This window comes from Primulina tabacum, chromosome 16 (genome assembly GCF_025594145.1).
Source record: "Primulina tabacum isolate GXHZ01 chromosome 16, ASM2559414v2, whole genome shotgun sequence".
Taxonomy (NCBI): Eukaryota; Viridiplantae; Streptophyta; class Magnoliopsida; order Lamiales; family Gesneriaceae; genus Primulina; species Primulina tabacum.
In genome coordinates this window covers 6,078,078-6,092,388 of record NC_134565.1, presented here as the reverse complement: position 1 = coordinate 6,092,388, position 14,311 = coordinate 6,078,078, and the positions used below count along the sequence as shown (strand labels likewise).

Sequence of the window (14,311 nt, the reverse complement as noted above, 5' to 3'; positions counted from 1 at the left end):
TTCGATATTTTTTATTAATTGACAACATGTTTGAACTTGTTTATTTTATTTGTAGAAGTGGGTATTTAATAAACAGTTGTTGTAATCGCACAAGAAACATTTACACATAATACTTATCGATCTAATATAACTTGATGCGCCGGCCTACTGATTAATCTAATTTACATAAGTCTCCCCATAGAGTCCCAAACAAAGGAAAAAAAGTGTTTCAGGACAACAAACTTGAGACATGTAATGGAAGACTCACGTAAAGAATAGACTGTAATCCTTGGATTAAAGTCACATGCACACGGGTCATATGAATTCTAACGTAATCAAACCCAAAAAACATATCGGTTTGCAACCAAGGGACCAATATTTTGTTCCCAATTTGAATTAGGTTCATTAAATGTGCTATTAGAATGGCAACATACTAAAAAAAGTAATAGAACACGACCCAGATAGTACACGTACACATATAAGCCACTGTCAATACAACTTCTACCAACACCAAGGTACGATCGTAACTAACAAAACACACTTAAAATGTAGTTAAGTTACACACCGAATTCATACCAAAATGAGCGTACACAGCCTACTCGTATTCAACGGCATACCAAAACGTTTTCCCATCAAAAATTTCAAAACACATACCAACATGACTTATGGATTCAACAGCCTTTTGCTTAAGCAAAGCCTACCGTCATGATCGAGCTTCAAGAACAGACTTATTTTGTCCGGGTTAACCACCAACATCTCCGCAACACGGACTTTCTCATCAGAAGTTAACTCCGTAATGGTTTGTAATGTGTCCAGAACGCTGCCCATAGCATTTGTTATCTGTGATTCAGCTAACTTCTTCTCCGCAGCCATTTCTTTTATGAGGTTGTACATTGTCTCTTTCGTGATTTCTGCTAAGTTATTGATTGCAACAACAATTTTATCGTCACCTTCATTTATATTTTTCCGTTTCTTTGACTTCACCTTGGTACCTACACTTGGGTTGGACGGTGATGTATGATTTACAGACATTGATTCTCCATCTCCTTCCATGGGCCGATATATATCTTCCATGTGAACTTGGACATCATTAGGTACTTATTCTGTCAAATTTAACACATCATGGACAGCAGCTACAAAACTCTCCGCTTGGCTACCCGTTGCCCTATCATTACCAAAAATTTCACACCAGTCTTCATAGTATGGCCACCGCTTGTATCGCATAACACGTACACTGTTGTCAACCTACAACATGTTTTGCAATGACATCACATAACTTTTAAAAAAAAGAATTCAAACAATTTTACGGGAACAAACTACCTTCAATTGTGCTTCCCACGCCTCATTTGTAGCATCAAGCATGTTTTACGTCTGATTCCACCCAATTCCACTTTTGGCTAACATAGACGACAAAGAACTGTAGTTTTTCTTCCACGCGTGGATTTTGGAAGTTATATGTGGATGGCCACGTATATCAGTATCCGAAAACGCACTTTTCATGGCCGATTCCAATAAAGGCAAGTAGCCGTTGCGAAATCCATTTTCACTTTTATATCCTTTGCTTATTAAATCTTTCAAAGCTACAATTAGCACCTCTTCCTCAGGTGTTGTCCAACAACGACGCGACTTATCCGCCTTTTTACCTTGGCAATTAATGCTCTCGGTTGTTGCTAAGCTATCCATCGCTTTAGGTATTCCTTTGTCGTATTCCTAGGAAACATAAAAAATACATGAGGTATATGAAAAAAATAGAAAAGCGCATGGTATACAGAAAAACACAACTTAACAGCAAATTCTTTATAAAATGTCTCCAATTTCATAGAAAATAATTGCTACATAACATTTGTGCATCCACGGTTGCAAACATACGCGAACACCATCGGTATCATAATTCAAAACGAAAGTAAGTTTACAAACACACTTCCAAAAAAGAAACAACTTTGTATTAGTTGGGGTACATCGACATCGCAAAGTTATCTCTCCACATTTCCCACGCAGTAGAGGAATTGAAATTGTCAACGAATTCATCATCGGTTTCGGAAGGTGGGTTTACTGTGTCATCTTCCATGTATTCGAGAAGCATGTCCGGCATCTGAGATCGGATGAAATTGTGTAACAAAATGGAAGCCATAATGATTCTATTTTGCGTTTTCAATGGGTAGAAAGAAGGACTTCGCATGATAGCCCATCTTTTTTTAAGCAAACCAAAAGCTCTTTCTATCACGTTTCTCGCTTTGCTGTGTCTCCAATTTAACAGCTCTTTAAAATTCTGTGGGGCACATGTGCGATTGCCCCAAGCATCCCTATGGTATGGTACTCGTCTATATGGAGTCAAAAATCCATTTACGTTTGCGTATCCATTGTCACACAACTAATAACAACCTACAATTAAAGTCATATAATATTGATTTACATTCATGGTAACATGAATAAAACATAGTGACCAGAAAGCACAATATTAAAACAAATAATTTAACCTATTTGAACTTTCAGTCCATCTTACTGATGAAACTTAAAATTAATAATTTATTATATGTTAAAACCTGTATTTTAAAATTTAAGTTTCATTAAAATTATAAAATTATGTTATTTTAGTATTGTTTGTTTATATTTAATTGTCTTACTAAATATGTTTTATTTTCAGGTTTTCTACGTGTTGGTAAAATAATGATAACTCAAGCTAGAAAATTCAAATGGAGGTGACTCAAACATGTTTGGAATCCTTGAGAAATTATCTACAACTTTGCAGAAGACATGATTGCCTAAAAAGTTCATTAAGATGATCAACTTGTGGAAATATCAAAAGGAGGACAAATTTACTTTTACTATGACCAGCATATAGTAAAAAAATCATAACTATTTCAATATTTAACCAAATGAGGTGAACCAAGTGGCCAAATTCATCTACAGACAATTCCCCACATGTTTGCCGTTTTGAGCAAAGTCAAATTCGGTGATTAAAGTTGTGGAACAAAGCATTGAAAGAAGGGACATGGAATTGAACTTGGAGGAGACAAAGAATACTATTGCAACTACATGGCATTAATAAAAATTTTGACCCTTCTCATTTGGCCTATAAATAGAGGCCTTGTGCTAACTTGAGAATCATTCTATCTCATTGTAAAATATAGTGTGAGTGTGTATCAAAGTTCTAAGTTCCAATATATTTTCTTTCATGTTCTCAACTATGAGTGATATTTTAGTGTTGATCAAAAGTAAGCTTGTGGCAAGCTAAATCTATTAAGTCAAGGTGAAGAGGATGCATTCTTGGTGAAGTAAGATTGTTTATATTTTGTATATTCTTTTTTTATTTCTTTTCATTTAGCTAACTTATTTTTATTGTAGGTATAAAAATGAATTATTTGTTGTTATCAATTTACATCAAATGCTTGATACCATTAAAGTGGTTATCTTGATTTGTTGTTTAATTTTGATACAATAAATATTTCATCACTTATTATTATATATATATATATAGATATATATATATTTATATAATAATATCATAATATTTCATTTAGACGATAGCGTGGCTCTGCCGGTTATTCTAAATGAAATATTATGATTTAATACTAACATCTAACAATCTAACATTTACTTTATCGCAACTAACTTTTATTTTTCGCATCTAACTTTTACTTTCTCGCAACTAACTTTTATTTTTCCGCAACTAACAATTACTTTATCGCAACTAACTTTTACTTTACCGCAACTAACTTATTAAATCAATATATTTCATTTAAGCAATAGCGTGGCTCTGCCGGTTGTTCTAAATGAAATATAATGATTTAATTTAACATTTACTTTATGCAATTATTTATTTATATAGTTATAATTATAATCATAGGTACCATATATAAAATATCGGTTAATTCGGTATTTTCTATAGTGGGAACTATATTATATTATGTGTGTGTTTAATTTTCTTGGAACCATTATTTATGGTGGTTTCTTTTTTTCTTACTTTTAGTTAAACAATATTACATAAACCAAGAATAAATCCTTAAGCCTTGACAAAATTTATAATTTGTAAACTTCATTCTTGCATTTGGTAATCTATAAATTAATAAATTTAAACTCAAAATAACCTCTCTGAGGATCGATCTCGTACTTACGAAATATATTACTTGCAGACAACCTACACTTGGGTGAATTATTATTTAAGTAGTAGCAAGTTTTTGGCGCCGTTGCCGGGGAGGTATAAATTAAGTTTATATTTGTTAATTACGTTTTATTTATAAGTATTGTGTTGTTTTTTTTGTATGAGTATTTGGAGTCAAAAAAAAAGTGGTAGACTTATTCGAGTATCTGAAAATAATTTAAACATGGATGATAATTCAAATAATCAAGATAATGATAATAATAATAATAATAATAATAATAATAATAATAATAATAATAACAATAATAATAATAATAATAATCAAGAACATAATCAATTTAGAACACTTAGGCACCATATGAACCCTATTAGAACTAGTGCCCCATCTTGTTTAGTTTTTCCTCCTGATGCATCTAATTTCAACTTCAAACCTCAAATTATTCAACTTTTACCAAATTTTCATGGCTTAGATTCTGAAAATCCATATTTGCATCTAAGAGAATTTGAGGAAGTTTGTAATACTTATAATGATCAAAATTGTAGCATGGATATAGTTCGATAAAAGCTTTTCCCTTTTTCTTTAAAAGATAAAGCTAAAAAATGGCTAAAAAATTTAAGATCAAGTTCAATAAGATCATGGGAAGAAATGCAACAACAATTTCTCAAAAAGTTTTTCCATTCCCATAGAACAAACTCTTTTAAAAGACAAATTACAACTTTTTCTCAAAAACAAGGAGAAACGTTTTATCAATGTTGGGATATATATAAAGAATTACTTTATACATGCCCACATCATGGTTTTGAAACATGGAGAATAATTTCTCACTTTTATTAAGGTCTAATACCTAAAGATAGGCAAATGATAGAATTCATGTGTAATGGAACTTTTGAAGATAAAAACCCAAATGAAGCTATGGAATATTTGGATTCATTAGCAGAAAATGCTCAAAATTGGGATAATATAGGCACAATAGAACCACCAACAACTAAAAACAATAATTCAACAAATGGGGGTGGTATCTATAATCTTAAATATGATATAGATATTCAAGCTAAACTTGCATCTTTAGCAAGAAAAATTGAGTCATTAGAAATGAAAAAGAGTGGTCAATTAAAAAGTATTCAAGAAATTGTTTGTCATATATGTGATACACATGATCATGCTACAAAAGATTGTCCAAGATTACCTTCATTTAAAGAATGTCTCCATGAACAAGCAAATTATGTTAACAATTATAAAAAACCAATACCAGATCCTTTTTCACCATCATATAATCCTGGATGGAAAAATCATCCTAATTTTAGTTGGAGGAATGATAATAATGCACAATCGTCACAACAATATTTTCAAAATAACCAAAATCATCAAGGTTATATTTCTTATGTTACACCTCCAAGAAAAAACTTTGAAGATGTAATTCATGCATTTATCCAAAAACAAGAGTCTATCAATATTCAAAACAGTCAATCTATGAGTGATTTGAAAGAAACTCTTGCAAAATTTGCATCTGCACTTAATATTCATGAAAAAAGAAAATTTCCATCTCAACCTCAACCTAATCCTAAAAATCAAAATCAAGAATTAAAAAATGAAAAATTTGATCAAATAAAATCTGTTATTACCCTTAGAAGTGATAAAATAGTTAATGATCCATATAGTAATGAAAACAAGGATCATTTAAAATCAAAGAGTAAGGATGATAATCCTGATACTTTTGAGAATGATGATACCTTAAATTTTAAGAATAATATGGTGAATGATAAATCATCTGAAATAGTAAATAAGTCAAATAAACCTCCACCATTTCCTCATGCATTAACAAATCATAAAAAACAAAAAAGTGATTCTGATATCTATGAAGTTTTTAAACAAGTGAAGATAAATATTCCATTATTAGATGCTATCAAAACAAGTACCTTCTTATGCAAAATTTTTAAAAGACTTATGTACTGTAAAGAGAAAATTGCATGTGAAGAAAAAAGCATTCTTGGCTGAACAAGTAAGTTCTATTCTTCAAAATAATTCTAGTTTAAAATATAAAGATCCTGGTTGTCCAACAATTTCATGTATTATTGGAGAAAATAAAATTAAAAAAGCTTTGTTGGATTTGGGAGCAAGTGTGAATTTACTTCCTTATTCAGTTTATGAAAAACTTAATTTAGGATAATTAAAACTCAGTTTTGTTACTCTCTTACTGGCGGATAGGTCAATCAAAATACTAGAGGTATTGTAGAAGATGTGTTGGTTCAAGTTGATAAATTCATATATCCTGTAGATTTTATTGTTTTGGATACACAACCAATAGAAGTACATAATGAAATTCCAGTAATATTGGGACGACCATTTCTAGCAACTTCAAATGCTTTAATTAATTGTCGAAATGGAATAATGAAATTGTCTTTTGGAAATATGACTCTAGAACTTAATGTGTTCAATTTATGTAAACAACCAAGTATTAATGAAAATGAATATGATAATGAAATTGAAACAATTGTGGAAGAAAATATACAAGAAGAAAACTTAAATCAACAATCTGAAGTTTTTTCAATAGAAAGTTTTGAGTCTAAAAATAATTTTAAAAAAGATGATAATACAAAACTTGAATTAAAAGTTTTACCATTAGAATTGAAATATGTATTTCTTGGTGAAAATAAAACATTTTCTGTTGTAATTTCTTCCACTCTTTTGCGAAATCAAGAAGAAGATTTGATTAAATTACTTAAAAAATATAAAAATGCAATTGGATGGACTTTGAAAGATATAAAAGGTATGAATCCTTTAATTTGTACACATAAAATTCACTTGGAAGAAAATGCTAAAACATATCAACAACCACAAAGAAGGTTAAATCCACGCATGAAGGAAGTTGTTAAGAATGAAGTATTAAAACTATTAGACGCTGGAATTATCTATCCAATTTCAGATAGTAAATGGGTAAGTCCAACACAAGTAGTACCTAAAAAGTCCGGCATCACTGTTATAAAAAATGAAAAGGGAGAGTTATTACAAGCTAGGATTCCATCTAGTTGGCGTATGTGTATTGATTATAGAAAATTAAATGATGTAACTAGAAAAGATCATTTCCCACTACCATTTTTAGATCAAATTCTAGAAAAAGTAGCAGGAAATTCTTATTACTGTTTTTTTTTATGGGTATTCGGGGTATTATCAAATACCTATATCATTAGAAAATCAAGAAAAAACTAATTTTACTTGTCCTTTCGGAACTTTTGCATTTAAAAGAATGACATTTGGTTTATGTAATGCTCCGGCTACTTTTCAAATATGCATGTTAAGTATTTTCAGTGATATGATTGAAGAATATGTAGAAGTTTTTATGGATGATATAACTGTTTTTGGAAACTCATTTGAAAATTGTCTTAAAAATCTAGAAGAAGTATTAAAAAGATGTGAAGAAAAAAATCTTGTTTTAAATTGGGAAAAATGTCATTATATGGTTAAATCTGGGATTGTTTTAGGACGTGTGATATCTGAAAAAGGAATTGAAGTTGATAAAGCCAAAGTTGAAGTTATTGCTAATTTAACATCACCAAAAACGGTCAAAGAAGTTCGATCATTCTTGGGTCATGCAGGATTTTATAGAAGGTTTATAAAAAATTTCAGCATAATATCTAAACCAATTTCAAATCTTTTAACAAAAGATACACAATTTGAATGGACTCAGAAATGTGAAAATACTTTTAAAAAAATTATTAATCTTTTAGTTACATCACCTATTTTACAACCTCCAGATTGGTCCTTACCATTTGAATTAATGTGTGATGCAAGTGATTATGCTATAGGAGCTGTGTTAGGACAAAGAAAAGAAGGAAAACCTTATGCAATCTATTATGCTAGTAGAACCTTAAATAGTGCCCAAATAAATTATTCAACTACTGAAAAAGAATTACTTTCAGTAGTATTTGCATCAGATAAGTTTCGATCTTATTTAATTGGTTCTACTACTATTGTTTACACCGATCATTCTGCCATAAAATATTTATCAAATAAACAAGATGCTAAGCCAAGATTAATACGGTGGATTTTATTGTTACAAGAATTTGATATTATAATTAAAGATAAAAAAGGAAAAGAAAATGTTGTAGCCGATCATTTATCTAGAATAATGACTGAATCATCTCATAATGAAATACGAATAAATGAAAATTTTCCAGATGATCAGTTGTTTTATGCTACTATTATGCCTTGGTTTGCTAACATTGTAAATTTTCTTGTGACAAATAAAATGCCTTCTCATTGGAATTCACAGGATAAGAATAAATTCTTGATAGAAGTTAAAAAATTTTATTGGGATGATCCTTACTTATTTAAGTATTGTCCTGACCAAATTTTTCGACGATGCATACCCGACAATGAAGTAAGTAATGTTATTAAATTTTGTCATTCTGAAGCATGTGGAGGTCATTTTTCATCCAATAAAACAACTACAAAAATCTTACAATCTGGATTTTATTGGCCGTCTTTATTCAAAGATACGCATTTATTTTGTAAATTTTGTGAAAATTGTCAGAAAATGGGATCAATTTCAAAACGAAACATGATGCCTTTAAATCCAATCATAATTATTGAAATATTTGATAGTTGGGGGATAGATTTTATGGGTCCATTTCTATTATCTTTTGGATATACGTACATTTTAGTCGCTGTTGATTATGTTTCAAAATGGATTGAAGCAATTGCATGTAGAACTAATGATCATAAATTTGTTATAAAATTTTTAAAAGAAAATATTTTTAGCCGATTTGGAATACCTAGAGCAATAATTAGTGATGGGGGAAGTCATTTTATAAATAAATCATTTTCTTCTTTGTTAAGAAAATATGGCATTACACATAAAGTTTCTACCCCATATCATCCTCAAAGTAATGGTCAAGTTGAACTTGCAAATAGAGAAATAAAACAAATTTTAGAAAAAACAGTTAATCCAAATCGAAAAGATTGGTCTTTAAGATTAACTGATGCATTATGGGCATATAGAACTGCATTTAAAACATCATTAGGGATGTCACCATATAGGTTAGTTTTTGGTAAGCATTGTCATTTACCGGTTGAACTTGAACATAAAGTTTATTGGGCAATTAAAGCATTTAATATTAATTTAGATGATGCATCTAAATTAAAAAAATTGCAAATAAATGAACTTGAAGAATTAAGAAATGATGCATATGAAAATTCAAAGATTTATAAAGATAAAACTAAAGCCTTTCATGATAAAAATATTATGAGAAAGTCATTTGAAATTGGACAAAAAGTTTTGCTTTATAATTCTCGTTTGCATTTATTTTCAGGTAAACTAAAATCGAGGTGGTCAGGACCATTTATAGTCAAATTTGTTTATCATCATGGTGCTGTTGATATTGAAAATCCTAAAAATAATGACGTGTTTAAAGTTAATGGGCAAAGACTTAAGCCTTTTATAGAAAATGAAATTCTTAATAATGAGTTTATGCCTTTATATGATCCACAATAGTTGTTTGATATTTTCATTTTGTTTTGCAGATTCTAGTTCATTTCCCGGTTAAGTGGCGGATAACGGTACTCCGTGACTGTTTAAGTCGGTTTCTTCAGTTTTCCCAAAATAATTGAAATATATATAATAATAATAATATGGATGCGTGTATTATGAATCTTCCTAAATATTTTGCTTGTTTACCTAATAATGCGTTGAAAAAAATTTATGAAGCTAGATTGAGCGGCTAAGATTGATGATGTCATATGGCATACCGAATGATGTCGTTTGATAATTGAAGCAAAAGTCCGATTGGTTGGGGAAGCAAGTGAATTAATAATAAGACATATGCCAGGATTTGGTAAAAGCATATATGCCAAAAAGCGAAGAGCTAAACGTATAGGTGGATGTCATAAATGTGCAAGGTGGACTTGTAAGGGAAAATGCAAAAATGTTGGAATGACATCAATGAATAGAGAAGATAAAATTTTATTCATTAAGAATGGTCTGAGTAAAGATCCTTTGGATAATTTTCTAGAGGTTCTTGATACGCATTTTAGTGGGTACGTGAAAAATGAACTTCTTAAACTATGGTGGCAATTTCAACAGGAGGAATATCAATATGGACGGTGGAATCAGCCTTATAAAGATCCTACTGTAGTAACGCATATCTATTTAGATAAGTAAATATATATACACAATTTCGTCTTGGGAATCTGACGTTAAAAGACCATGTTTGCCAATTTATAAGAAAATTGGATGGGAAGCATATCCTCGACTCATAGTAGGCGTTGAAGCCGTTACTGAACGTAAAATCAGTGGAAGATGTGAGCCACAATCACAACTACGCTGCATATATTTGTTTTAATTTTGTCATTTTTATTTTCTTTTAATAATAATAATTTCCTGTTCAAATATTGACTTTTGGCATGTTACGCTTATAAATTCATATTATGTGATCTAACAATTACAAAAAACATATTTCTCAACATGTCAACGTCCACGGTAAGTAAAATAAAAAATATTTGTGTATTTTGTGGATCTAGTGCAGGAAAAGATTCAATTTATGAAGAAGTAGCAGAAAATCTTGGAATAACACTTGCTAAAAAAAAGATTCATTTGGTATATGGTGGTGGTGAAGTTGGCCTCATGGGAAAAGTTGCAAAAGCTGCTCTTGCAGGTGGAAGTGAAGTTTTAGGCATTATTCCGATTACCTTAGCCAATCTTACAGGACCAACAATAGGAGAAGAAATGAAAGTGGACAACATGTATGAACGAATTACTCAAATGATTGAACATTCAGATGCTTTCATTGCTTTGCCAGGAGGTTTCGGTACTTTGGAAGAAATATTTCATACTGTTTGTTGGGCATAATTAAATATCCACAATAAGCCAATTGGTTTGTTAAATGTTAACAATTATTATGATAAACTGTTATCGTTTCTTGATGATGTTGTGCAACAGAGATTTATTTCATTAGATTCGCGAATGATGTTAGTTTCTGCTACAAGTGAAGGCAAACTTATTGATTTACTGCAAGGATTTAGTCATGAACCAGATCCATCCTTATCTCAACTTAATTGGCCAACATCCAAAAGTAAGAAAAGAAAATTCATGTGATGCTAAACTTGTGATTCAACGGTATGTTTTAATGTTTTTCTTTAAGGTATGAATAATTTCTTCTTCTTCTCCTCTTAGTTTTTTTATATAAAAATTAAAATATATACTTATATATAGTAATAATAATAATAATTTTTAGTTCAATGTCGAGTAAGGTGTCAGTAAAATGCACATGAGATGCATTAGTTAATAATTATTGAAAAATCACAATACACTAGATTTTAATATTCATTATATTCAAAATACAGACTAAAAGAAAAATTAGTTTTTCATATGTACCAATTTATATATATATTTTGATCAATTAATATAAAATATATAATAGATGTGTTCATATATATATATATATATATATATATAATTGTAAGTGTTTTCAAATAAAATAATTTCTAAAATTTTTATGAGAATATAGTTAAAAGATATGGTTTGTATGGTTGTTAACATGTATAATTGAAAGAATTCTTTTGTAAAAGTATAATATATACTCACACATCTTTTGTGAGTGAGTGGTGAGAAATGAAAAAACAATTAATAAACTTTTTTGATTATTAAAAACTGGTTAATTACAAGAATATAACTCCCCTAAAAAAAATATTTATTGAAAAAAGAAAAAAAAAGAAGTAAATATATAACGGACTGCAAAATACTTTATTCATTGTAATTTTTTTAGATTTGATTGATGTACTATCAATGTGTTCTAAAAACATCAATATTGTGTTCAAAAAAAAAAACAAACAAAAAGATTTGTTTGTGCTAGATAAGAAAAAAAATGGGGATTTTATTCTTTGTAAAATTTCCTATTTTGTTTTCAATATTAGTTTAATTAATTATCTGCTTTAATACTTAGCCTTTTTCAATGAGAGTTAATATTCATTCCAACTCCATGAGTGAAAACTAGCTATTCCTTAAATATTTTGTCCTGAAAGAATATATGGAGTTGAGGCTTTTACAATAATATTCTTGATATTATACATGTTATGGTGGGTGGTGTGAATTATCTTTTTGACTATATTATAATAAGACATTTAATTATATATTATTATATTAAACGAAAAAATATATATATATACATAAATCAGTATATGATTTTATTTTTAATAAATATGTTTGTATTTGAATATATAAAAGGAATAAAGAATCTAGGTTGTGATTTTCCGATAAAGTTTATTACTAAGGGACTAGTAATAAGATAGTGTGGGGGTGTGATGAAACTTAAAATTAATAATTTATTATATGTTAAAACCTGTATTTTAAAATTTAAGTTTCATTAAAATTATAAAATTATGTTATTATAGTATTGTTTGTTTATATTTACTTGTCTTACTAAATATGTTTTATTTTCAGGTTTTCTACGTGTTGGTAAAATAATGATAACTCAAGCTAGAAAATTCAAATGGAGGTGACTCAAACATGTTTGGAATCCTTGAGAAATTATCTACAACTTTGCAGAAGACATGATTGCCTAAAAAATCCATTAAGATGATCAAATTGTGCGAATATCAAAAGGATGATCAATTTACTTTTACTATGACCAGCATATAGTAAAAAAATCATAACTATTTCAATATTTAACCAAATGAGGTGAACCAAGTGGCCAAATTCATCTACAGACAATTCTCCACATGTTTGCCGTTTTGAGCAGAGTCAAATTCGGTGATTAAAGTTGTGGAACAAAGCATTGAAAGAAGGGAAATGGAATTGAACTTGGAGGAGACAAAGAATACTATTGCAACTACATGGCATTAATAAAAATTTTGACCCTTTATCTCATTTGGCCTATAAATAGAGGTCTTGTGCTAGCTTGAGAATCATTCTATCTCATTGTAAAATATAGTGTTAGTGTGTATCAAAGTTCTAAATTCCAATATATTTTCTTTCATGTTCTCAACTATGAGTGATATTTTAGTGTTGATAAAAAATAAGCTTATGACAAGCTAAATCTATTATGTCAAGGTGAAGAGGATGCATTCTTGGTGAAGTAAGATTGTTTATATTTTGTATATTCTTTCTTTATTTCTTTTCATTTAGCTAACTTATTTTTATTGTAGGTATAAAATTGAATTATTTGTTGTTATCAATTTACATCAAATGCTTGATACCATTAAAGTGGTTATCTTGATTTGTTGTTTAATTTTGATAAAATAAATATTTCATCACTTATTATATATATATATATATATATATATATATATATAATAATAATAATAATACTAATAATAATATCATAATATTTCATTTAGACGATAGCGTGGCTCTGCCGGTTGTTCTAAATGAAATATTATGATTTAATACTAACATCTAACAATCTAACATTTACTTTATCGCAACTAACTTTTATTTTTTGCATCTAACTTTTACTTTCCCGCAACTAACTTTTACTTCTCTTGGACCATTTTTCACTCATATGCTTAGTTGTTCGGGATTCCTTCATTATATTATTTGTTGAACTCCACAACTTGCTTGGATATGCTTGATTAATCATTATTGAGCATGAAGGTCCGAAACAACGACACTCTCTAAATCTCCTTCCAATCATTTGCACGCCACGCTCGGTCAGATTCGTATCATACTCTCTTTCTTCAAAAAGATTTGTCCTCAAATCTTGTCTACCTACGCAAAAACGAAGCAAGTTAATAATAAAAAGAATTAAATTATCAACATGCTTACCTTTAAATTCATGTTTGTAGACGTTATTAGGTGCTCGCTTCATCATTACTGGAATTCCCAACTTCACGGTCGCCTTTCCTATGTATTCATACATTGCTCCATACGATAAATAACAAATGATACAAAATGACATTAATAAAATTTCATTAAGCATCACAAAAATTAAGTTCCTCGCCTTCTTAGACCTAGTCAATACTAAAATAATATCCATACATGTGTACGACCATAGTTCACTAGGAATAAGACATAATTGATGCAACACGTAAGAATCAAGCTTAGATGCCCTTTCCCTGTACCCAATGCACCCTTCACTACACCACTTAACATACCTCTTCATATGCAACCAACACATATAATCATGAATTATATCAACGATCAAACCACAGTTATGGGTCTCAAGGACAAGTTGATCTTGAAATGAATATATACCAAATAGTTTATTCTATCTAAACATAAATTCATCATGAATGAA

The 14,311-nt window shown here is 29.5% G+C and overlaps 1 non-coding gene and 1 pseudogene across 1 annotated transcript; one reads left to right on the top strand and one right to left on the bottom strand.

Annotated features, from left to right (window-relative positions):
• Window positions 1-2,259: 2,259 nt before the first annotated feature.
• LOC142529342 (uncharacterized) lies at window positions 2,260-13,952 on the top strand (annotated as a pseudogene).
• Window positions 4,772-4,882, bottom strand: LOC142530266 (small nucleolar RNA R71). The gene has a single exon (XR_012816105.1). It is a non-coding gene; the product is annotated as a small nucleolar RNA R71 (small nucleolar RNA).
• Window positions 13,953-14,311: the final 359 nt, after the last annotated feature.